Raw genomic sequence first — 24,738 nt, 5'->3', positions numbered from 1 at the left:
TCCGTCTGTCACCTTCCTGCTTGCCCTCTCAGGCAGGAAGTGGGTTTTTATCAGGAAACCGAGGAGCTTGTCTCCAGCCCGGTGTCCCCTGGCGTCCGGCATCCACGCCCCCGGTCCTTCTCCTGCGGGTCCTGAGCCTGCTGCAGAGAGGACACTGACACGTGCAGTGAGCAGGGTCCTGTGTCCCCCAGGCCCCCTGCTTGGGCACAGACGGTGACCTGACATTCCCCGCTGGACACTTGAACTCCACGGTCCGGCCCCCTCCTCTGCTCTCCCCGGACTCAGCGAGTTCTCACCTGACACAGAGAGCCTTTCCTGGACCGCCACCAGGTTGGCGCATGGTGGCCAGGGAGTGCCAGCCTGGCCCGGGTGACCGTGGTCTCCCTGCCCCAGGAGCAGCTCGCCGGGTGCGTCCCTCCCGGCTCTGCCTCCTGGCCCAGGGTGGGTCACGCTCGCCAAGATTCTGAAGCACCAGAACCAGCCCTCGGGGCGGTTCCCCGGCCGTGGTCTGAGGTTAGCCTTTTCCGCAGACCCTCAACCACACACAAGCCCTGCCATCTCCCCTTCTCGGTTCCCGACTGTGGTCCAAGGCTTTCCTCCGCCAGAAAAATGAAGCCTTGGGCACTTAGTTCCTTTGCTTGCAAACTTGTCTGCAAAAGTCTTACAAATAGCTGTTTAAAAGGTTTCATGACATCGAAAGCATTCTTTAAGTAAAATGGAACAAATTCAAGGAAGCTGGTGTTAGAAGAGGAGAACCACCATATGTAAACAGCACTGAGACTCCAGTGTGAAGAACCAAGCAATCGCAAAGGGAGCCTCAGGACATCAAGGTCCAAATACAGATTTTTCTCCCCCTAAAACCTCCTGTGTTCCCACTGGAACATCATCCAAAAGGAAGCCACCGAATCCCACAGAAATGAGCTGTCTCAAACCCTTTCTTTAAACAAGGAGTTCGTGGGTAACAAACGTAATTTTATTGGAATGTGATTACTTTAAATCACTCTCCAAACAATAGTTAAATGTATAAAAACCCTAACAGAGTTCATCTGATAAAACTCCAGCAGAGCTTCCCCCCAGAACATTCTGCGCTGGTGAAATTGTAGAAACTGCATTGTTTCAACAACACTAACACTGAGGTGCTGAGCCAGACGGGTCTGAGGGGCTCACATGCCTCAAAGTGTCTAAAACGACTTAAACACAAAGAGATCGCAACACGAATCAATCAAACCTGTTTGCCAACAATGTGCACATCTGTAATGGTAATGAACATACCTTGCGGTCCTAAAAAATACAGTGGCTTTTCTGAGAGCTTTCATCAAAACGAAGGACAGATGTAAGGGCACATTTAAATGTGCGTTGCCTCCCGCAAAGGCGTGAGAGTTTAAAGGAACCCCTAAGTAATAGGAAAACTTAAACAAGCTTTCCACCGCAAAACGTCATTACTTCCAGTAAGAAGCCCTTTCCTTCCAGAACAGCAGCAAAGCCACTTTGCGAAGGGCCACCGCGTGGAGTAAAAGCCACCGAAGACTACGCGTGCGGCTCCGTCCAGCTGTGTGTCCAGGGCAGTTGTACCAAACGGATGACAGTGTGACTGTCGGAAACCGAGTGTCCTTCCTCTCCCGTCACTTCCTGGTGTTCCTGATGGGAACCCAGCAGGGAACTACAGGCTGCCTGGGAGGACGAGGGACATTTGCAGGTGGTTCGGGGACCGTCTGGGGACTTCCTGGCGCTTTGAGTGGGGCAGTTGGGTTCCTCCGGGAGGAATCTCCAGCACCTCCCACCCTCACTTCTGGGCGAGAGAAACCAGGAAGGCGCCTCCCCCCCAGTGCCACCCGCAGGCTGGGTGACCGGGAACGTGGCCACAGGGGAGAAGGTGGCTGGTGCCCAATGGTGTGAAACAGAGACACCTGCTGGCAGAGCCGTGGGCAATGCCTGCCCTGCTCCGGGCTCCGTGGCCCCGGATAGATGAGGCGTTTCTAATCTGCCCTCAGACTTGAATGGGAGTGAGCACGGGGTTTCACACACGCTGACGTGAAACCTGGAGACTGTTGCCCTCACGCTGTGCTCCGGGGCACTAAGCCCATCCCCTGTCCCATGGTGACCACCCTCCAGCCACCCCCGGGGACCGGGCTCCGGCACCTGATAGGACGCCCCCAGGGATGCTGAGGCCAGCAGGTGCCTGAGCCTACCTACCGTGTACATTTCTGGTGTGTGTGTGTTTAACCCATAGATTTGGTCAGTGGATAAAATACGGGCACGGACCACCAAAGTGTCTTTGAAGTTGCTTTGTGAGCACAGAAGCTGGCCCAAATTCTTGAGTCTGACTGTAGAAGTGTGGCCAGTGGGTACCTGGGTGGCTGGGGCTGAAATCTGCACCAGCTTCGGAGACACGCTCTGTGTCCCGCCTCATCCTGTGTGATCCACTGGGGCCCTGCAGGAGCGGCCTCACAGCCTCCACGTTCCTCGCTGGTTTTATTCCCTGACCCTGAATCATACTGGCAGCTGCCAGAAGCCAGGGCTTGGAGACTGGGGGCTGGGGGCCCAGGGCGGGCACAGCTTGCGGCCTGTGTGTTTGCTTTGTTTACTTTGTTACTTCGATGGTGCCCTCCTCCTACAGTGTAAGTGCGCGTGAGGAAGCGCAGAGATGTGTCCAAAGCCGTGGGACGGTCACGGGAGCGGGTCCTTCAGCCGTCCCCTGGGAGCCCTGGGCGGTTCCCGGGCAGACGTGTGGCCTTGCGGGATGGGGGACGGCCCTGGAGGAGGGCCCCCCTTCACCGGCACCCTCAAACGTCTGCGGAAACGCACGTCCTGGCTGCTGACCGTCAGTCCCCAGCGGAGACAGGAGCCACTCTCTCCGTGAGGCCTCATGTCCCCACCGACGTCACGAAGCTTCAGCAAGAGGTTTCGGGAGCCAAGCCTGATGTCCAAGCAGCGGAGAGGACAGGAGCCTGCTGTCCCCGTCCGGGGTTGAAGGCTGGCACCAGCTGGACAGGGTGTTTACATACGTGTCAGAGTGATGACAAGCATCACTTCTCAGGGGCGGGGCGGGGCAGTGGCCGCAGGCTCGGGTCAAACTGTTGAAATGTGTGCCTCGTTCACGTGGAAGGCTCCCGGGAAGGTAAAAGCCCCACAGAGGTGCTGAGTTGTGACGGTTGGGAGCCCGGTGCCCTGAACAGACTCGGTAAGTACCATGGCTGATGTGCGCTGAGCGGGCAGGCGGGGAGCAGGGCGGCCCGCGGGCTCCTCTGGACGGGGCGCTGAAAGCCAGACTGGGCTCTCCGCTCTGGTTTTTTTCCATCCCTGCCGTGCAAAGATAATCAGGTTTATGTAAAGTGTGAGTGCTCCTTTGACAGCCCGCGGTATCTCATTAATTCAATCACAGCAAACTCTATTGTTCCCAAAGTGTTTGAAATGCGGATGGGGACCCCGCTTTTCTAATCCCGTCAATCACTGTTAACATTTTTCTTGCAGTTGCCATGGCTGGGGCCAGAGTTCATGAAAACACAGAGTAAGAGCCAACAAAACAAGAATAAAGACTTATTTGAGATACTCTTTTTAAAGGACATCGACCATGCACAAAACACGGAAAGTGAATGTGGACAAGTTTGGACACTGCTTGCTGAGAGGGAAGACGGCAGAAAGGGAATTTGAAAATCAAATAGGCCTATAAAAACTTGACCCAGGAGTCTCTGGGAAAAACCCGATGAATTGCCCCCTCGTAGAACAATGTTCTTTCTTTCGTGTGTTCTTTGGGGACAATGGCTCATGTATTATAACACATGCCACTGGGGTCTTTACACCGTTGTAAGCGGCTCAGGCCCACAGAATGCTGAGAGCCAACAAGGGCCCGCGGGCCCGCGACGCACTCTTTCTCCGGCTTCGCCAAAAACAAGCACTGGGAAAATTATTCATGCATGGAGGCCAACAAAGCGGGGACAGAGATTGGTGATGTCACACAGCGAGATCACGTGACACAGTCAGAGAAAGGAGACACACAGTCACCCCGAGACGTTGTTAAATCCTCGTTTTATGTGCACGAGCGGCCCGGGCGCCCGGAACCTTGGAAGCCAGGGCTGCCTCTGCTGCCGTGCGGTCGAGGAGACCGGTGGCAACGGCCAATCCCCCGACTTGTGGGGTTACCCGCGGGACGCCCCCAAGAGCACCGTGCAGACCCTGGCCCGCACTCCGGCCTTCCCCCCACAAAACACACCGCCGGGGGCTTCGCTGGCTGGGACGCGGGCTCCCAGCGCAGGCAGGGCCTCTCTTGGCCTCACTTTTCCACTTGGGCCAACGGCGCGTGATACTGGGAGGCGGCCGGGCACGCAGTGTGATTTAAGTTGCTCCTTACACGTCCTTCTGTTTTCCTGTCGGAGGCACGTGACGTCCCAGCTCGGGAAGAGCCCTCTGTGCCTCCCGGCCTCACTCGGTGCCACAGTCTGGCCCCTCCAGGGCTCCCCCAACCTCTCTGGCTGTGACATCTTCCAGGACGTCCCCCCTCACCCCTGGAGGAGGCTTCCAGAGGAGCCTCTTCTCCTCGAGGCTTTTCCTAACACCCAGAGCTCCCACCGGCCCCCCTGCTCTGTCGAGTTCACGTCCTTGAGCGGGGGGGCTGCCTCCCCAGAGCGCCTGCTCACCCCGGGGCCCATGCTGGTCTCAGCCCGGGCGGGAAGCTCCAGAGGGCAGAGGCCTCCCTTTCCGTGTCTCCTCCTGTGTCTGCAGCGTCCTGGAGGGCATCTGGCTCGGGAGCGTGTTCCCCAATGACGGCATCAGGAGCATGTCCTGCAGGGACCGGAGGGCCTCGTAAGGAACCGCCTCCCCGTTTGTCCCCGTTCTAGTCCCCCCTCCGTTGGTGGCTTCACCTTCTCACGTGCTGTGACGTCTCTTGGTTACTGCGGATCCCGCATCGCATCCCGGCAAGGTAGGAAGAGACCCCCGCTCGGTAACCAGCGTTTGTGCACGAGGAGAAGCGGCACGAGCGAGCGTGCGGCCTACACTCACACCAGGGCTCTTCTCCAAGAAAATAGGATTTCAAGAAGCATTCAGAGAAGCCCCGGCCTGGGCCATCTTCTTGTTTCAATTGCCTTCTCTGCGCAAACAGGCTCTGCCTTCAGGAGCGTGTGCGCCACCCCTCAGCGACAGTCGTGGAAACCTTCTCACCTGTGTGTGTTTCGCGTCTTACGGTCTTTCTGTCAGAGCACGTCTCCCGCTGTTTTCATCATGGAGCCTTGTAATTTTAAATGTTTTTTGAGAGACAGAGAGACAGAGTGCAAGCGGGAAGGGACGGAGAGAGAGGGAGACGCCGAATCCAAAGCAGGCACAGAGCCCGACGCGGGGCTCGAACCCACGAACCACGAGATCATGACCTGAGCCCAAGTCGGACGCTCAACCCACTGAGCCACCCAGGCGCCCCACTGGAGCCTTGTGATTTTAAACCCAGGGTCCTGGCAGGGCGCTGGCATCCCCCGTCCACAGCGGCCTGCTCCCGGACGGCACCCGCGCCCACGGCCACATCCGCGACACCTGCTTGGGCCCACGGCCGCCCAAACATCCTTCAGTTTTTACCTGTTCAACAATTTTGAGAAAAGAATACAAACTCAGCTAATCCAAGAATATTTTTACCGACTTCATCATTCCCATCTTATTAAAGCTTACATGGCTCACTTTTTAATCAAATGGTATATTAGTTTAATAAAAAAAAAAAGTGCTATTCATTCTCTCCCTCCAGCATTGACACACTGTTTTTTTTAAGAACCTATATTTCTCCCTTTATATTTGATAGGGCTGCCTATAATAGATTCTCCGTGTGGATGCATTTATAATTAATTACTTTTCCTCTGCGCGGATGGCCTCTCCCCTCCCCAGCTTCCACCTGACCGCCTGTAGTGCTGGGTCGGCGTCTTTCCCCCTTCCTTCTCCTCTGGCTTTCGGGGGTGGCCTCGCCAACCCTCAGGTTCCCAATACATGGGGGGGGGATTGTTTCAATGACCCCAAACTACAGAGGAGCTCAAATATGTAATATTTGGTCTTGTGGCAAATTGTAATGTAAAAATCACATTAATTGAGACTTTGACTTCTAATTTTCAGGCGATGGTACATACAGTTTTCTGGAAATCCAGCGCTGTGAGTATGTGGTGAATCCAGAATATTGCGTTTCCTTTATAAAGGAGCTCTCCCGCTGGTTCACTCTTCCTGCCTGTCTGCTAAACCAGGACCTGGAACCTTCCAAGCTGGAGTCGCCTGAAAGCAAAATCGTGGATTTGTATATTAAAATATTTGTATTCTAAGCGTTCTGCTGACGGAGACTGGGTTTCCCCAAAATATATCGAACAGAGGGGGGCATCTACTGCAGTGCACTGGCCTTGCCAATATTAAAATCAGACTTGTTTCTATCAGTATGTGCTAACCCCTGCCCCCGCCCCCATCAGGTGGTCAGGCAGACCCCATGGAAACAGAAGCCACCCCCTGGGGGTGTGCAGACCCAAAGCACTGAGTGACCCCCTAGCGGCCTGCTCTCTGGAAGGAGATGGCTGGCGGGTGGGGCCTCACTGTCGGTGTGGGGCTGGGTCTCCGCTGGAGGCCCCAAGGCTTGTCCTGTGCCAACGTCGTGTCGGGAGGCTGGGGAGGCCCCTGACTCGGGCTGAAGGCCTGACGGTGGAAGGAAGAAGTGTCACCTCTAATCTAGAGCCACCTGTCACACCCCTGACACAGCCTCAGCCCATCTACACTGCTGCTCGGTTCCGGATGAAATCAAACAACCGGTCATTCTAGCCAACGCTGGTTTGAAGGAAAGCACAAATTTCCCACTTGTGTGTGATTATAATGACAAACGTAACTCAGAAAAACTAAGAGCATTCTCAGTCTATTAAGAACAAAAGGAAAAAAAAAACTGACAAGGACTGGGTCTTAGATTATGGGGAAAAATCTGCTAGAGTCTTCTAAGCCTAGACATTGCTTGTAACCAAGTAGCCTCAACTCATCTCAGACCCCTCTCTGTGGTGATTCCGGACTTCCCGCCATGCCTGGGAGGCGTGCTGGGGTGGGGGTGGGGGGGCGTGGGCTGGTCACCGTCCCTGGGCCGACACCCCTGGGTGCCTTCCTCGCTGCAGGGAAGGGAGCAGGGCCTGGCCGCGGAGTGTCCCCCTGGGCTCACAGGACACATGGGACAGCCAAATCTGGACTCGGGTCCTCTCCTCTCCAAGTGCTGCCAACCCAGAAAGATGAGAGGAGAACAGAGCTGGAACCAAGGAGACTAAAATTTCCTGTACAAACAGCGAACGGTGTTCCAGTCCAGGGAAGGGACTTCCGGGGGCCGGGGACGGCCTCAGAGCCTAAGGCGGGTCCTGGAGAACAGGAGCATCATGGCCGAAACCAGCCTCGGCAGCCCCCTGGGCTCACGATGTCCCTTCGAAGTCGTGGGTCTCCTGGTAGGCGCCTCTGGGCGAGCAGGCCACTGGGCGGGCAGCGGGAAACAGGCAGAGGTGTGTGGGGCCCTCCGATGGCGTGCCTGAAGCCCCCTGGAGGCTGACCATGACCGTCCCACTCCCGTCTCCACGGAGCTGCCCATGTCCTTTCAGGGAGAGCGGCGCCCACCCCCCGTGTGACTGCGGGCCAGCCCCATGAGTTACAGGGACACAGGGGCACAGTTCTGCTCCACGTGGCGTCCCGGCCGCCAAAGAAACCGCTTCCACTGGGTCAGCCTGATCCCTGGGCGTTTCTTCCCGCCCTGCTGTCCTGCGGACTAGGACGGCGTGCCTATTCAGGGATCTGAATGTGCAGCTGGCCCCTGCTCCTCTTGGGTGCTGGCTGGGCCCCAATGCCAAACCAACAGCGAGGCTTCCATGATGCTCCCTCTGCCTCCCCCCCGCCCCGGCCCCCAGAAGCACAGCCAGCGTTGTTATGGCCCAGGTTTCCGGCCGGAGGGCACCGTGGTAGGGCCTGGCCCACCACTGAGGCCATGACCCTCCAGGAACTTGACCAAGACGTCTGGGGGGGGGAAGCTGGCCTGGAACCAGACGCCCCCGGCTGGCGCCCAGCTCCCCTCTTCCCAGCAGGCCTGTTTCCGGGGGACACGACTGAGACCTGAGTTCTGACACGTCTGCTGCTCTTTGCACCCCCTTTCCAAGAAAGCAAGGCTGGCTGTGGGTCTGGGACCCGCCAGCTTCGAGTCCAAATGCAGCAGGGAGCCGGCCTGCTTCAGGGGACGCTGCGCGGGGAGTGGGTGCCCGGCTGGCAGTGGAGACGCCCGGCCCTCGTGTTCACCCCCTGCCAGGCCGTCCTGCTGTGAGTCCCGCTCCAGGGGGCTGGCGGGGCAGCAAGGCGGTCCGCGCTCAGGGAACAAAGGAGACGCAGTCTTTCCCGTCAGCCTGCCGAGGTGTTGCCGACACCCACCGAGCAGGAATCTTGCTGAGCTGAGGAAGGAGCGCCTCCTGCCTTTTCTTGGTGAAACTGGGGTCCTTGCCTCTCGAGCCCCTGCCCGGTCCCGCGACGGGTGTGGGGCGGGGGTCCTGAGCTCCCTGGGCGCTCAGTGAACCCTGGGCCCTCGCGGGTTTAGCTACGTGACCCAACGGAGCCGTGTCTGTGTGGCCCCTGGGGTTACTTCCAGGAAGACGTCTTCTCTGAAACACCCCCTGGTCTGCCTTGAGAGGTGAGAGGGCGCCTTCTAATGACACTTACTCTCAGACACCGATGAGTCCTCCTGACAGGAGGACATGTGACCCACACCTAATTGCTGCTGGCGCGCAGGAGGGCTGGGCATTTCTCTGAAGTCCCCGCACGTCCTCGGAGACCTTCTCTTAAATATTTACCCATTTCGGATGGTTCCCCAGGAAAACCGCTACATATCTCTGGACGCGAGGAGGCTTTTGTGTGCCGTCCACTCGCTTTGCCTCGTGCTCTAGCTGTGGGGCGGGGAGTCCAGGGCGGTGCGGTCCGTGCCGAACCCGGGACGCTGGCTCACGATCCCGGCCGCCAGTCGCCTGGTGCAAATTCCACCGCGGGGTGTTTGCTAGTCCAGAATGTGGACACGTGAGCGGCGATCTAGATGAAAACACCTACTCCGGCCTCCCCAGGGCACCGGGTACAACTGGAATGTGCAGACACCCCTTACGGCCCTGGCAGACTGTGGAATGTTCCAGGTGCTCTCAGGCATCTGGGAAAGCGTGTCCGGGTGTGAGTGGCCCATATGCCACACACACACATACACGCAAACCCGTGAGTCAGTTTGGAAGTGAAGAGTGTCCACCTCCCTGAGAGGCGTTCACAATCCCGAGTCACCGCCACCCTGAGGGCTCGTGCTGGGCTCCGTGGACGGCACGGGGCTGGGTCCCCCGCACACCAGCGGAGCCCTTCCCTCCTTCAGCCTGGTTCGTAAAGTGCGTGTGCAAGGACCCTCCGCGTCCCCTTGTGCGCGCACCTCTGTCCGCACACGTGCGTGCTTGTCTGGGCGCTGTCTCCACACGGACCCTGCCGCCAGCACAGCAAAGGCCCTCAGCACACAGGGGGTGCGTCCCACGCCCCGGGAGTGCGTCCACACGTTCAGCCACGGCACTGACTTGTGATGTATTTGATGTTTATCCTGGACCGAGGGTCTCTGAGAGGATGCTGTGAGATCCCCCGGGGCACCTCCTCTCTGTGGGAGAGATCGTGCAGAGAGGCTGCCCTTTCTCCTTCCGCTTTGGGTGTCTCCATCACAGCAAGAAAATAGGAAAAGTTTCCTGCCTCCCGAGAACAGGCTGAGCATTGTGAGAAGAAAGCGTAGGTAGATTTGGATTAGCAAGCAAAACTGTGTCCTGTTCTGAAGAGCTGTTGATTCCACTTGACTGTGTCGGATTGTGAAAAACGCTGACATTGTGTGTGACTATTCATTTTCGTCACCTGCTCTTGATTAATCCCGTTCTAAATGGCATCTGTAGACCCTGAAATCTCATACTACTTAATTAAATTAGCGACACATTTCTCTCCCCCGTTTCCCTATCAAAGGGTTGTGCTCAGGAGAAATGAAACCTTTGTTCCCCGCTCTCCGTATAATTTACACTCTCTTCTCCCCTTTCTCATCCAGCTCCTGGCTCAGATGCTAAATTGTAGCTGGTAATAGGGAGCTATTAGGTTTAGTGAAGCATGTCGAAGAAGCAGCCAGTGGAGGCCTTGCTGAAAGGGGCCTTCGGCTCCCGTGAAATAACAGGGTCAGGAATCCCGGGTCCAAATTGTTCAGGACGGCTTTGTACCAAAAGTCACACTTTTTGAACTAAAACATTTGACCCCTATAAACCAAGGGGAGAAGAAAGCCGCTGGTGAATAGAGAGACAGGGAGGGCCCGGCTAGCGGTCAGACCTCCGTGCTCCCAGCGTGGGAGCTGAAGACAGGCCGTTCACGGGGCGCCGCCGGACCGGATGGGTCAACGTGGAAGAGGCTTCGGTCCTGAAATAATAAGCTAACAACCAGAATAATTACGAATGCTTTCCAGTAGAAAATTCTAGATGCCTGTGATTATCCGCCTTGGGGACTTCGAGTGTGAAACAGGCACCGAGAGCGTCTTCTGTGTCCATGTCTGGAAGACAGCTCTGATTTTGTTGATGTTGCAAATGCTGACTCCCGTGTTTTGAATGCACTGGACTACCGACAGACCCGCGGATAATATTACACAACGCAATCACGCTCCTTTTCATGGCTTTGGCCCAAAGGGAAGACACAGTAGAGCCCCGGCTTTTGCGCACTGACCTTTGGGGAAGCCTTGTCACGTGCTGGGAACCCTACAAGCTCCTGGATCCCGGCCCAGGACCGAGGCACGCGTGTGTGAGCAGGTGGCGGTCTGCCATTGACCTTGGCCCTGCTGATATAGTCCGTGTAGATCCACAAGTGACCTGAGGGCATTTGTTGTCGTGTTGGCTTCCCACGTACCCGTAGCCTGTGAAGTTCACCTGATTCTCGTGAGTCTGACACAACAGGGTTGACATTCGAGTGAATTGTAGGAGGCTTTTTGTTTTCTTCAGCAAAAGCACGTCCCTCGCTGGCAAGCGAGCCCTGGCACTCTCCCCTTGCTCGTGCAGGCACGCACAGACACGCCCGGGCCCTCACCTTCCCTACTGGTGAGAGGAAGACAAAGGACGAAGTCCCGACTGAACCAGCCAGGATGGTACCATAAAACTGTGCACGATCGCAACGTAGAAAGTGTGGGGAGGTGAGGAGTTACACTTTAAAGGCAAGTCTATGAAATTAGGGGCCCGAGCCTAATCCCTCTCACGGGAGAAATCAGAGTGCCTTGGGGTCAGCCACCAGCCACGTGTGCACACTCACCGCCACCTGGTCACCAAGCAGCAGGTCGGGTTCCCGCACGATCCAGCCCGGTAGGAAGAATTACACGGCATCACTCTGTCATAACGTGATTACGCCGATCGTGCTGATGATCAAACATGATTGATCACTTGACAATGAGATCATTACTGGTGGCTTAGCGGGCAAATGATGAACCCAAATAGATTTGTTTTGGAAGCACCTCATACTACACCAACTCATTCTCATTACGCATGTCAAAAACGTCCTCATTCATTACTTCAAGTCATAAAAGCAAGTGACGGGCAGGAACCCAGCGAGAGTTGTGGGCTTGGATATGCCCCAGGGGGCAGGTAGAGGAGTCACCCGGTGTGGGGTGGAGCCCTGAGAAACGGCTGAGGGCAGGACAAGAGAGGGTGGGGACTTTGCAGAGGGGTGGTGGGAAGAAAGGCAGAATCTCCGAGCCCCAGCCCAGCTGCCCAGCAGGCGCACTCACTCCAAAACGCTCTACCTGAAGGGGGACGGCAGAGATTCATGGAAGTCAGTGGCCTCACTGTGAGTCATGAGATGAAAGCAAAGTTTTAAATCGAATTCCAAGTTCCAGATACTGTGCTAACTCAACCCGCTCTCCGGAGATGAGGGTGTGGGATTCAGGTGGGCTGACAGGGCCTCCAAAGGACCGGGAAGAGTTGAGACAAAGCCCGGAGGGAGGCCACCAGCACCAAGGACCCACCAGCAAGGAAGTCTGGGGCCCGGGTCCAGGTCAGAAGGTTCTCGTCAGTGGAGCCGGATGTGGGTGTAGACAGGAATGTCCCTACCACACCGACAACAAAGAATTCCATGCTGTCTAGTCCGGCAACTTCTCTGACAGATTCCTATGCATGACCCCAAACGGTGACTTCGTTTTCCACACAACAGAATAAGGTGTCTCCTTCGCTTTTCTTTAGGGAAATCTGGCACGGGAACACCTGCTTACTCAGAGAACTTCTGTGTCCTTTCCTCATCTCCGCACGACCCCTTGCCACGATGCCGTGGTGACAGTTCTCCCACATCACGAGGTGGGCTCACGTTCCGTGGGTGGCCCAACGCCTCTGCCGGAATCCACCTCTGTGAACCCCGCTGTTCAATCTGCTGGTGAGACGCACACGCGCTACTACTGAAATTGATTTTGCTAATTTCTTATTAGTTTCTAAATATTGATTTTGGCAACTCGAGTTCCCCCCCCCAGCACCTCCAGCCCTCCTGTGGCAGCCGTGGCATCCGCTGCTGGTGATCTGGGCCCCCCAGGACTGACGCTGGAAAGGCCCTTCTGGCTCCTTCCGTGCCTCATTCAACACTCCCTGAAACGGACACAATGGGGCATGCCGCTCGTCTCAAGAAAGCTGGGCAGGGGTGGGAGGGATAAAACAAAACACTGCTAAATTAAAAAAAAATTATAAACCTCAATATCCCCTGAAGGCAGCCATTCATTCTGTTTCCACTCACCTACAGCTAATACGATCTTCTATGACGGTTCAGTGGCTCCCAGCCCTGAAGGACGTCATGAGAAGTTCTTATAAATCAGAGCCGCCATACTGGGCCCCAGTCTCTCTTGTAATCCCCCCAAGAAAGGAGACTCAGCATCTCAGCACACCTTCCTGACTGCTCACTCTCTATGCAGCTGGCCTCTGGCTTATTGTCACTTCTCAAAGTCAGATACAGTCACTAAAGACACCTTCCAGAATCTTCCCAGCAGGAGTCGATCCGGGGTGGGGGGGGGGGGCTGTGTCAGGTGGGTCTCTGGGTCCAGTCCTCTGGGCCTCCAGCCGGTGAGGGTCGTCAGCCTTCCAGGTAGCCCTTCCTGTGCCGTGTACTCACCTTCCCAGCCACAGAGCTCGGAGGAGGGGGGGACTCCCGGAACGCTGGCCGATAGCCGCCCTCAGACCCGCCTCCTCACCTAAACACCCAGACCAGCTGGTGTCGGGGAACCCGGGCTCCCCCAAGACCCACTGACTTGTTCCCGCGTTGGACGGACAGCCCACAGCCACACTGTGCTGCAGGCTGGAGTCGGAGGGGCCCGGTCACAGGCGAACTGGGGCCCGGCGCTGGGGCCCCGCAAATCCAGTGGAGGCAGGGGACCTCCCGCCTCCTCCTTTCAGCTCCGCCAGCACTCTGTGCATTAGAGGGGCTGTGGGTCTCTCCCCCCTGGTGTGGGAGGGAGGTTGGAAACCCCCAGGGACCACATAAAGTCAATTTATTCATAAAAAGGCGATGTATTATGATAAGACTCGGATTTTCAATTGAATGCTGTAAAGGGAAGTTTTAAAAGTCACATATAATTTGATTTAGTAGGGTCGCTTCCCCCGCTCAGCGAGAAAATGGGAGCAGTCGGAAGTGTGGTCTTCATTTAAATGTCTTCATATGAGAGATGACGTGTGCCATCCATCTCCTGGGGGACAAGGAGAGAGGGCAGGAATTATCGACGCTGGGTAGCCACAGGACTATAAACAGGGAAATTGAAGGCGATCCCTCATTGACAGGGCCCGTCCCTTACCGTGGGAGAGCCCGCCCTCTCCCGCCCCAGGGAAGGGGCGCGTCACCAACGCAGCACTGCTGCGGAGAGGTAGGCAGCGGGCTTGCACCCCAAGTGCCTACTCCGCCGTGAGCCTGGCGGTGGCCGGCTCCCCACGGCGCCTGGGGGCCCCTGACGACGTCTGCGGCACCGAAGGGAGAGGCCGCATTCCGGCCACACACGCGGTGGCGCGACACGGAGAGGAACGCGGAGGTGGGCGGAGGCCCAGGGGACGCGCACGCGGCGGACGCCGAGCCTGCGCGGCGGATCTCGGCCCTGCGGCCCCCTCTCCGCCCTCTTCCGGTTTCCTGCCACGCGGCCTCGGGGACGGGGGGCCGGTACCTCAAGATCTCCACGCGAAGCTGCAGCAGGTGCAGGCGGGCTCTTACATCGCATCGTCCTCCGGGAACGTCTCTCTCTTTCCTCCCACACCCACGTGTGTGGGCTTTGGCGGATACATCTGTCCTCAGACGGCCGGGTGGCGGTGGGACGCCACCCAGATTCCACGGCCCGTGGGCCATTTCCGTACCCTGCGGGCGTCAGGTTCGGCAGAGGAGGGGTCAGCGACAACCGGCGCGGGTGCCCTCCGCGCCATCACCCCAAGGTCTTCGGCCCCAGCGTCCCATCCAGGAGGCTCCCACGGTTGCCGGCAGGGAGACGGCGGGGTTGGGTCGTCCACGGAGCTGGTCGGCGACTCAGCGGACTCGCAGGTGGGACAGCGTGCGGTCAGGTGGAGACACACGCGGCTGGGGACGAGGTTCGGTCCACGTCACGGGTAGGGCATCCACCACCTGGTCCCCAGCGGAACGGCCCTGCCTTGCCCTGTTCAAAACGCTCGCCGCTGCCCGAGCAGGCACGCGGGACACGTTCAAAGCCATCTAAGTGATGTGAGTGGGGACAGGGGTGAAGTAGGCTGAGATTCAAGGAGCCAGTTTTAGGACCCAAGAAGGTAACGGCCCGCATTGGCGACTTGTCGAAAAAGACTGGCTTGTTTCGATTGCAAGCTTCACAGGATGTCCTGTGCTCAGAAATGTTTGCGGCCCCTTGAAGCCACGTGGACTTCTAGACAGCGTGGGCAGGCTCACAGAAGGGTGACAGGGCTGGACCTGGGGTGGGCCTGCGCGTGGGGGGGCCCTTGCCCCCTTGCCATCATGGCCACAGGCGCCCCCTGGGACCAAGAAGCCAGGGCAGGACCCCAGACCGGGCACCATGCGGATGGAGGGAGCTCTGACTTCTCAGCATCCACCGGGCTCCGTGGACAGGTGACTGGGACCCACCGGCATCCCAGCTCAGTAGGACAGAGTCCAGGCAGCCCAGACACAAAGACCAGGAGGGGAGCTGGCTCATGACCAGGACGTGACCCTGGCATCTAACAAGGGTAGCGGGGACACTGGAAAAGGGGTACAATCCTTCTTCCTGAGTGAAGGTTACTGTAACTTCCACTTTATTGACGACTGTGGGCTAAGTGAATAAATAACTAATAAAAATGAAAAGAACCACGGGCTCTTGCCCACCCGACCCCCACTTTCCATCTTCAGAAAATCACACCCAAGAGGAAATTGCCAAGGAACAGGGAGCCTCCGGTCGGTCTTGCACAGATTCTCGGGGGGGGGGGGGTTCTCCCTCTTGGAGTCTGCCTTGCCACTGAAACAGCTCATCACACATCCGTGGAAGAATTATTTTTATAATTAATATGTTTATCAAGCCAAGCCTCATAGTGTAAGGTGATGATTGAGTACGGGTCGGAATATGAAATGTTATGAGTGCAGGCATAACCTTCATTACACAAAGACCATAGGTTCATGAAGCCCTGGGATGCTGTATCAGACCGATCCTATCTACATCAATAAATCAAAAGTCTTCCCATCAAATTGGCTCTTCCTACATGAGTACCTTTGGTGGTGTTTCATTCCATGTATTCTCAGACTCATCAGAGAATTAAGGGACAGTGATTGATTCTTAACCAAAACCTATCAACTACAGTTAAAATTTCATCATTTTCACATTAATTAAAGTGCATCGTGACCCATTTTCTTTTGCACATGGCGAGTGGGACACCTCCGAGCTTTGGAAAAGCAAACCTACTTGAAATAAAGCCCTGGCTCAAAAACATTTTAATCCCCAGGAAATAATCACAAACTACTAAGCACAGAGTGTTGGGAAATTGTGGAGGAAGTTCACTCTCCAAAACACGCACTCACCAGGTGGGGGCTTCCGGCGTCATGGCGGGCTGCAGTGGGGTGTGGCTCAGGACATCTTGAGCCACAATCTCTCACACACAAGAAATGACCCATTTTTAGGCAATACTGGAAAAGCCCCAATATACTGAGAAAAAAAAAAGGGGGGGTTAAGAACATTGGAACTGGCTCAGGATATACCTAAAGTAACCCTTGATTTTCTAATCCACAGTCCTGGAACACATCGTGTCTGTCTGACAATCATTTCCTCTGTAGATGGTCTGGAGGGAGGGATTAAGGGGGATTAAAAAAATATACAGCGTTTCTTGAATTTATACAACTCCTATGTTGGCTTAAAAATATAATGAAAAGGAAGATTAGGCTTTAAAGGCAATACTTTATTAGTATACAAGATAGTACATATACATAAACACACACATACATATACTCTCTCTACATCTATGTACATAATATACAGGCTGAGTCCATCCCTGACCGGGACTCGCACCACACCAGCCCAGAAACTCAAAAAGAAATATAATTGATACTGTGGATCTCCCTGATGCTATGGTAAAAATTTTTCAAAGCAGTATTGGATCGTCAGCTGCACCATCACATCTCAACACCAACCATTTTATCTCAAGATAAGATGAGGAAAAACTTCCTAGGATGCTTCTTGTGTAACTACTAAACGATAGAAATTATATTTCCCAAGTATTTGAGAATTGACCAGCCCTGACTAGACTTGTTCAGTCTAATTTTTTTCCTGATGGACACAATAATTAAAATAATAATCTAAGCCTATCTTCTGGACTGTTGATCCCACGAACCGGAAAATGTAACTGGAACATAACGTAATAATTGTCATAAGAAAGCACTAAATTGGACACAAAAAAAAAAAACCCTGGTTTTTACTCATGCTTACAGGATGGGAATATGTAGGCAATATCCTCCCCCAATGTTTAAAAATTGTGGAGAATCCTGCCAAAGTAAATGTATGAATAAAAACTGTAAAATTGAAATAAGCCTAAAATTTGGCAGAAACGACCTTAAAGTAGCTGGAGTCTGACACCGACTCGGGAAGACAGTAATGGGAAATAGAGACACACACTCTGCAACCACTTCTGCGATGCTGGATTTGATGCATTAACATTGGCAACTCTTGTATACCTTGTCATGCCAATAACATGATTGAAATTGAAATTCATTCCACTTTGGCGCTGGTAGAATCACTTTTAGATATGAATTTAAGGGTGGAATTAGAAACAGTAGGGGGTTGTGTGTAACTAGGACTGTCTATAGGAAGAAGTCATTTCTTAGAGTCTGAAATTAAGGGTTTTGTTCACTTTTCATAATGAAGGATGAACTTATCACCCAGCCTACTGAGTTCTCATTTTCTCCTCTGGCTAGAAGCCCGTGTCACTCAGTTGTTCCTCTGTGAATCATAGTAAGGATGTTGGAAATATCCAGAGCAGTGAGGAGATCTTTTCAGGAGTGGGAATGATGATGGCGATGGTGGTGATGGTGATGACGGTGATGGCAGTGGTGTTGTTGGTGATGGCGGTGGTGTTGGTGGTGATGACGGTGATGGCGGTGGTGTTGGTGGTGATGACAGTGATGGTGGTGGGGGTGGTGGGGGAGGTGATGGTGATGATGAAGAGAGTGGTGATGAAAAAAGCCGGTGACAGTGGTGATGGTGGTAATGGTGGTGGTGATCGCCACGATAGCTAATGTCTAATGGGTCTTTATCACATGTGAACTTGTACCAAGCACTGTTCTAAAGGCTTTACACGTATTATCATCTTTGATCTACCTGAAATCCCTATAAGGTAGAGGCCATTATTATTCTTGTTTTACTACAGAGAATATTAAGATTTCAAAGATTATAAAAAGTGCTTCAGGACACTCCAGAATCTGCTTTTATCCGCTCGCTCTCCACAGCATTGAAACAGAAAACATGTGAATGACAGAGTCTAAGCCTCCATTGCCGCCCGCATCTTCAGCCAGTGGCACGTAGTCCGTCCTCACGTTCACCGTGGGTCACTGTGCCCTTAGGAAATTTGCAGAGACGACAGGTGCCATGCGTGCTCAAGGCCACAGCAGGCACATCTGTCAGGGACACTGTCCCCTGCCCTCTCCTACAGCATAGCTGCTGTTGAAAGACATCATTCTGACTTCATCTCTTCCTTTCCATCCACAGCACTTACTACCATCAGATACGTGATGCACCTTGCTTGTCTGTTTATTGTCTTTTATTGTCTTTATTGCTTATCTATTTATTACACTGAACAGTAAGGCACCTTTTGTACCATGTGAGAAGGCACCTTTTCGTCTATTTCATTCACTACTGTAGCCCCAACATCCAGAATGATGTCAGACACATGGACGTTGCTCAATAGATATTTTTGAATTCATGAGCTGCCTGATATAAACTGCGATTGTAGGCACTAGTTTGAATACCTTCAGAAATAACCTAGATTTATGTTCAGATGAAGTCACAGGAGTGGGCTTTACTCTCCCACCTGAAATGACTAAAAACACCTGGTTAAATATGCGAAATGACTGTTTTCAGACATTGGGCATCAGACAACACAAGCCAAAAATCTCTGAGAGAAAAATACAAACAAGGTGAGTCCTCCTATTACCCTGTTTAATGCCTGGAGAGAGATTCCAGCTATCAGTGCAGAGAGGGAAAGTGAGGCAAAATCCAGCACTTTCTCTGAGTTGAAAAAATAGAATTGGGATATTGGGGACCTCACAGCAGCTGGAGCTCACAGGGCAGAGGTCCAGAAAGAGAAATTCTGCACAGAGAGAGAGACAGAGAGAGAGAGAGAGAGAGAGACATGCAGAAACCTACAGAGACCCCCAATGTGAGCAGCCTCATACATGCATCGGTTGAGACCCTGAAGGTGGGGGAAAGAAAAAATATTTGAAGAAGTTACCTGAAATTTTCCAGATTGGCTGAAAATGATAAGACCACAGAGTCCAAAGCTCAATAGGCTGCTAGCACAGAAACATGAAGAAAATGAACCCTGGGTGCGTTGTAACCAAAATCTTACAATTAGCCAGAGAAAAGACACATAGTCTGAAGATGGACAGACGTAAGCAGATTTTGCACTAAAAGAGTTCAAACCAGAAGATGGTGAAGTGACATCTTCGAAATTCTGAAAAACAAAGCAAAACATAAAACAAGAAAACATCCAGTAAAAATATCTTGCAAAAATGGAGGCAAAAATAAAGTCTGTTTCAGGCGTGTGTAAGCAGAAAAAAATCTCTAGCCAATAGACCTGCATACAATAAATATTAAAGGATGTCTTTTAAGAAGGAAAACGAGGGGCGCCTGGGTGGCTCAGTCGGTTGAGCGTCCGACTTCAGCTCAGGTCACGATCTCACGGTCCAGGAGTTCAAGCCCCGCGTCGGGCTCTGGGCTGATGGCTCAGAGCCTGGAGCCTGCTTCCGATTCTGTGTCTCCCTCTCTCTCTGCCCTTCCCCCGTTCATGCTCTGTCTCTCTCTGTCTCAAAAATAAATAAACGTTAAAAAAAAAAAAAAAAGAAGAAGGAAAATGACAGTAGATGGGACTCTCGACCAAAAAAGGAAAGAGCATCTAAGAGTTCATTATAAATAACTTTTTTAATCTCCTGGAAGATAACTGACTGTTGAAGAATAATAGTTACAGTGACATCACGTGTCTGTACCGTATGTGGAAATACAACCTGTGACAGCAATCGCACAGGGACCGAGAGGGAGAGGGAGTGAATTCTGCAAGCTCCTGTACTGCACCCGATGTCGTGTGATGCTACCTGAAGGTAGACAGTGGTGAGTTAAATATTCAGATTATAGTCCCTAAAGCCACCACTAAAGAAAATCATATTTGATAAGCTAACAAGGGATATAAAATGGTGTCAAAAATATACAATCTGAAACAAAGTAGGAAAACATAGAAAAGAGAACAAGGAGCTAATGGAATAATTTTTTTTTTTTTGAGAGAGAGAAAGAGAGCGCAAATGGGAGGAGCAGAGAAAGAGGGAGACACAGAATCCAAAGTAGGCTCCCGGCTCTGAGCTGTCAGCACAGAGCCGGATGCAGGGCTTGAACTCACAAACTGTGAGATCATGAGCTGAGCCCAAGTCGGATGCTCAACCGACTGAGCCACCCAGACGCCCCGCGGAATAAAAATTTTTAAATAGCAAGGGATAAGTTTAAACCCAACCACAATAATCATGGAAAGTACAAATGATCTAAATACCCCCATCAAAAAGCAGATTTTGATTTAAATTTTTTAAAAAGAAAACCTCAAGATCCCATCTCAAAAACCTACTTGAAATATCAAGGATGGGAAAATATATACCATGCAAATACTAATCAGAGAAAGCTGCACCGTTGCATTAATATCAGACAAAGTAAATTTTAAAGGAAAGAATATTACCAGGAATAAAGAAGATCATTTCATAATAATAAAGGTTTCCACCTATCAAGAACCCACAGAAAAGTCTTAAACATTCATCTAATATGAAGCACACATTGATGAAAGTACAGGAGAAAAAAAATACACAGTCCTGGTTAGAGAGGGGAACACCTTTCCATCAACAACTCTAGAACAAGCAGAGAGAAAACCAGCGGGAATACAGACAGAAGGAAACACCTCAGACATCTCGGGCCTGTGATGCACTGGCAGAGCATGGCCCTTTTCGTCAAGGGCACACAAAACCCTCGCCAACGCAATCCACGTTTGGACAAAGCACACCAGCCTTCAGATCAGACAGACTGTACCCTGCCTCCATGCTCTATGTTCTCAACCAAATGAAGTTAAATCAGAAATCAATAACAGAAAAAAAATCTGGAAAATCCTTAAATATCTATAAACTAAATAAAACACTCAAAGTCAGGGTTTCCAAAGAATGGATCTAAAGGAAAAGTTAATAAATATATATATTTGAACCAAATTAAAACCAAAGCACAACATATCAAAATACATGGAGTGCAACATAAGCAAGATGTTTACTACTTGTGATGCTATAATACCTATGTTGTGAAGAAGAAATGTCTTAAATTAGTAACTTCTTCTGCCTTAAGGAGCTAGTAAAAGTTAGAAAATGAAAACAAAGTTAGAGTAAAAAAGTAATAAGAACAGAAAAGGACGGCATAGGAATGGAAAAAGATCAGAGAAAATCAAGAAACCAAAACCAGGTGTTTTGAGATCCATAAAATTGATACACCTTCAGCTACAATGATCAGGAAAAAAAGACTCAAATTAGCAATAGAGGAATGAGACATCACTACAGATTTTACAGACTCTAAAATCTTAAAGATATAGTTATTATTAGGGCGGCACCATACTGATACTAAAACCATACGCAAAAGATATTACAAGAAAACTACAAACCAACATTTCTTGTAAATATAGATACAAAGATACTTAACAAAATTTTAGCAAATCAGATACAACAGATCCAAAAACGATAATATGTTTTCACCAAACGGGGTTTATCACATATGCAACATTATTCTAAAATTCACAAACTCATCAATGCAATCCACCATATTAACAAACTAAAAAAGAAAATTCACAGATCATCACAACAGTTAGAGAAAACGCGTTTGACGAAACCCCCGAACTCTCTGCAGGCTATAGAAAGGAAACTTCCCCACCTGGGAAAAGCTGTATCTACCAACAAACACAAGCTAATGATGCAGACTACGGTCTTCACCCGCCAAGGTCAGGAGTAGGCAGGGATGTCTGCTCAGCACGCATAGTCGACGTGGCCCTGGTCATAGTCGCCATGAACAAATGGCTTGTGTCTTGTGATCGGCAACAAACCGCAGGCCTCACGGTGACTCTTGAAACATCGTTGAACTAAAACGTGAGAAGGCTGTAAATGAAATAGGTGTGCGGCCGCTGCACAAGGTTGCTGAGGCTGAGCCGAGGCCTGGGGAGGACGGGCGTCCCGTGCACACACCCCCACCCCCGTCTTCATACAACCCACGAGGAATGTGACCACAGCTGTTTGCCTTGAGTTTGAAAAATAAAACCTCAGGTTTGGATGTTTCGTGTCCCTCTGGGGCTCTGGGCAGTTAGGCCTCCTGGGCGCCCCCAGGAACCTCGGGGTCTAAGGCCTGCATGCGGGTGCAGAAATCTACTCTAGGCTGGCTCGTGTTGGCGAACCTCACAGACGGGGCGTGGATCATAGCTCCTTAAGTCTTGCTTTCTCACTTCATGCTCTGTAAAATTCTCCAAGTCCTGCCGGCCAGCTGCCCTTCATCGTGTGCGGATGCGTGTACGTGTGTCCCCTGGGATCATATGGTCACTTTGATTTGCACGGCTGTGTGTTAAGCTCTTAGGTGGAGATGTGGCTCTGTGGGTGCCTGGTCTGCACAGGAGGACCATCACACCTGTGCTCCACGGTCAGGTTTGCGGGGGAGGGCCCCCAGGGGCAGTGATGCAGGGACCAGAGAAGGCTGGCACCACAGAAGCCTCCAGCCCACCAAGCTTAGGCGGTCCTGACCCTCACCTCCCTCACTGAAGATCTAGGCTCCCAGAGCATCAGAGAAGGGGAGACGGATGGGGAGCTGATGGCTCCAGAGGGAGATGTGCTGCTCACCGTAGGTCCTTCCACCTACCCAGCGGTCAGTGGCCAGCAGCCACAGATCCTACAGATAGCTCTGAGGCTCCCCACTGGTGGCCTCACCCTCCCAGACCCCACTCAGAGCCGCTCCCATGGGCCTTGTCCTGCCGCTAGGGGGGCACGTCCTCTGTGGCTCAGACGTGAGCCCCGCCTCATTTGGGGATGGCTGCAGAAGACGGGAACTCAGGCTCCACGGAGGCGCTTACAGTCGCCCATGTGTGGCTGGCATGTGATTATGCTCTGTGGTCTGCTGCGTGATAACCAAGCCACCCCCACAGCCAGGCCAGGCAGGTCCCAACACCGTGGCTCCTAGGCTGCCCTGGCCTGGGTTGGAGCTGAGGGTATGTGGGGCCCACGAGCGTGCACACAGCCTCCCTTGTCTGGGAGACAAGGTCCCAGAGCATCAGGCGCCCCTCCCCAGACCCGGACAGCAGGGACCCTCTGCTGGGGGAGGAGCTCCCGGGCCAGGAAGGTGCCCGGAGCCTGGGCAGGGGTGGAACCGCGGCTCATGCCAAGCCAGCCTTAAAGCAAAGCCAGAGGCAGCCCCGCCTCTGCCTTTGGGGGCTCAGGGACTCAGGCCTCCCAGCAGAGCCTGTAGTTCTGGGCACATCTCCTGGATGATGCCTGAGCAGGGGCCGATGCCTTCTCCGTCCTCCTCCCTCCCCCTCTTCCTCCTCTTCCTCCCAGAGGGCAGGACCTCGTACAGCTGAGCGAGCTGCAGGGGTGAGGGGAGACACGGAGCTGTGGGCCCCTGCACTTCACGTGGGGGGTTCCCGCCTCAAGCAGTGACCTTACTTGTGGGCAGCCTTGCACGTGCGGCCTGAACCAGGTCCCCCAGAGTGTGCCCTGCCAGGTCCTCACTGCCTGAGCCTTTGCATTTTAATCTAGAACCGAGGAATCTTAAAATGCTCCAGGACCCTAAAGACTGAATAACTGCCAAGCTCAGGAGCTGCCAGCGGGAGGTGGCCGGAAGGTGCCAAAGAAGTTTCCGTGTCACGAACGACATTCGCTGACTTCCGTGGACGCATCCTGAACCTCGTCCTGCCAGGGCCTGGCCTGACCCCAAGGCTGGGGATTGCGGGACAGGAAAAGGACACAGGAGAGTGTGGGTGCCTGTGGGGGCTCTCCACTTCCCCAGCATGGAGAACGTGCTGGGGGCTCTTTGCTGGGGGTGGACGGAGAGTTGTTTCCTGGGCTGGAACTGGAGACTAGAGCTGGAGGCTGGGGCTGGAAGGTGGGGCTGGGGGGTGGAGGCTGGGGCTAGAGACTGGAGGCTGGGGGCGGAAGGTGGATGTTGGAGGGTAGAGGCTGGAGAGTGGAGGCTGGGGCTGGAGGCTGGAGGGTAGAAGCTGTGGTTGGGGCTAGAGGGTGGAAGTTGGGGCTGGAGGCTGGAGGGTGGAGGCTGGGACTGGAGGGTGGAGGCTGGAGCTGGAGGCTGGAGGGTGGTGGGTGGAGGCTGGGGCTGGAAGGTGGATGCTAGAGGGTGGAGGCTGGGGCTGAGGCTGCAGGCTGGAGGGTAGAGGCTGGGGTTGGGCCTGGAGGGTGGAGGCTGGGGCTGGAGGCTGGGGCTGGAAGGTGGATGTTGGAGGGTGGAGGCTGGGGTTAGAGACTGGAGGGTGGAGGGTAGAGGCTGGGGTTGGGGCTGGAGGGTAGAGGCTGGGGCTGGGGCTGGAGGGTGGAGGGTCATGGGTGGAGGCTGGGGCTGGAGCTGGAGGGTGGAGGCTGGGGCTAGAGACTGGAGGCTGGAGGGTAGAGGCTGGGGCTGGGGTTTCAGGCTGGAGGGTAGAGGCTGGGGCTACAGGCTGGAGGGTAGAGGCTGGGGCTGGGGCTGGAGGGTGGAGGCTGGGGCTGGGGCTGGGGCTACAGTCTGGAGGGTAGAGGTTGGGGTTGGGGCTGGAGGGTGGAGGCTGGGGCTGGGGTTTCAGGCTGGAGGGTAGAGGCTGGGGCTACAGGCTGGAGGGTAGAGGCTGGGGCTGGGGCTGGAGGGTGGAGACTGGGGCTGGGGGTGGAGGCTGGGGCTGGAGGGTGGAGGCTGGGGTTACAGGCTGGAGGGTAGAGCCTGGGGTTGGGGCTGGAGGGTGGAGGTTGGGGCTGGGGCTGGGGCTGGAGGGTGGAGGC

This window comes from Neofelis nebulosa, chromosome 1, assembly GCF_028018385.1.
Source record: "Neofelis nebulosa isolate mNeoNeb1 chromosome 1, mNeoNeb1.pri, whole genome shotgun sequence".
Classification (NCBI taxonomy): domain Eukaryota; kingdom Metazoa; phylum Chordata; class Mammalia; order Carnivora; family Felidae; genus Neofelis; species Neofelis nebulosa.
The sequence above is the reverse complement of the archived record's forward strand: the minus strand, read 5'-3'. Positions refer to the sequence as shown.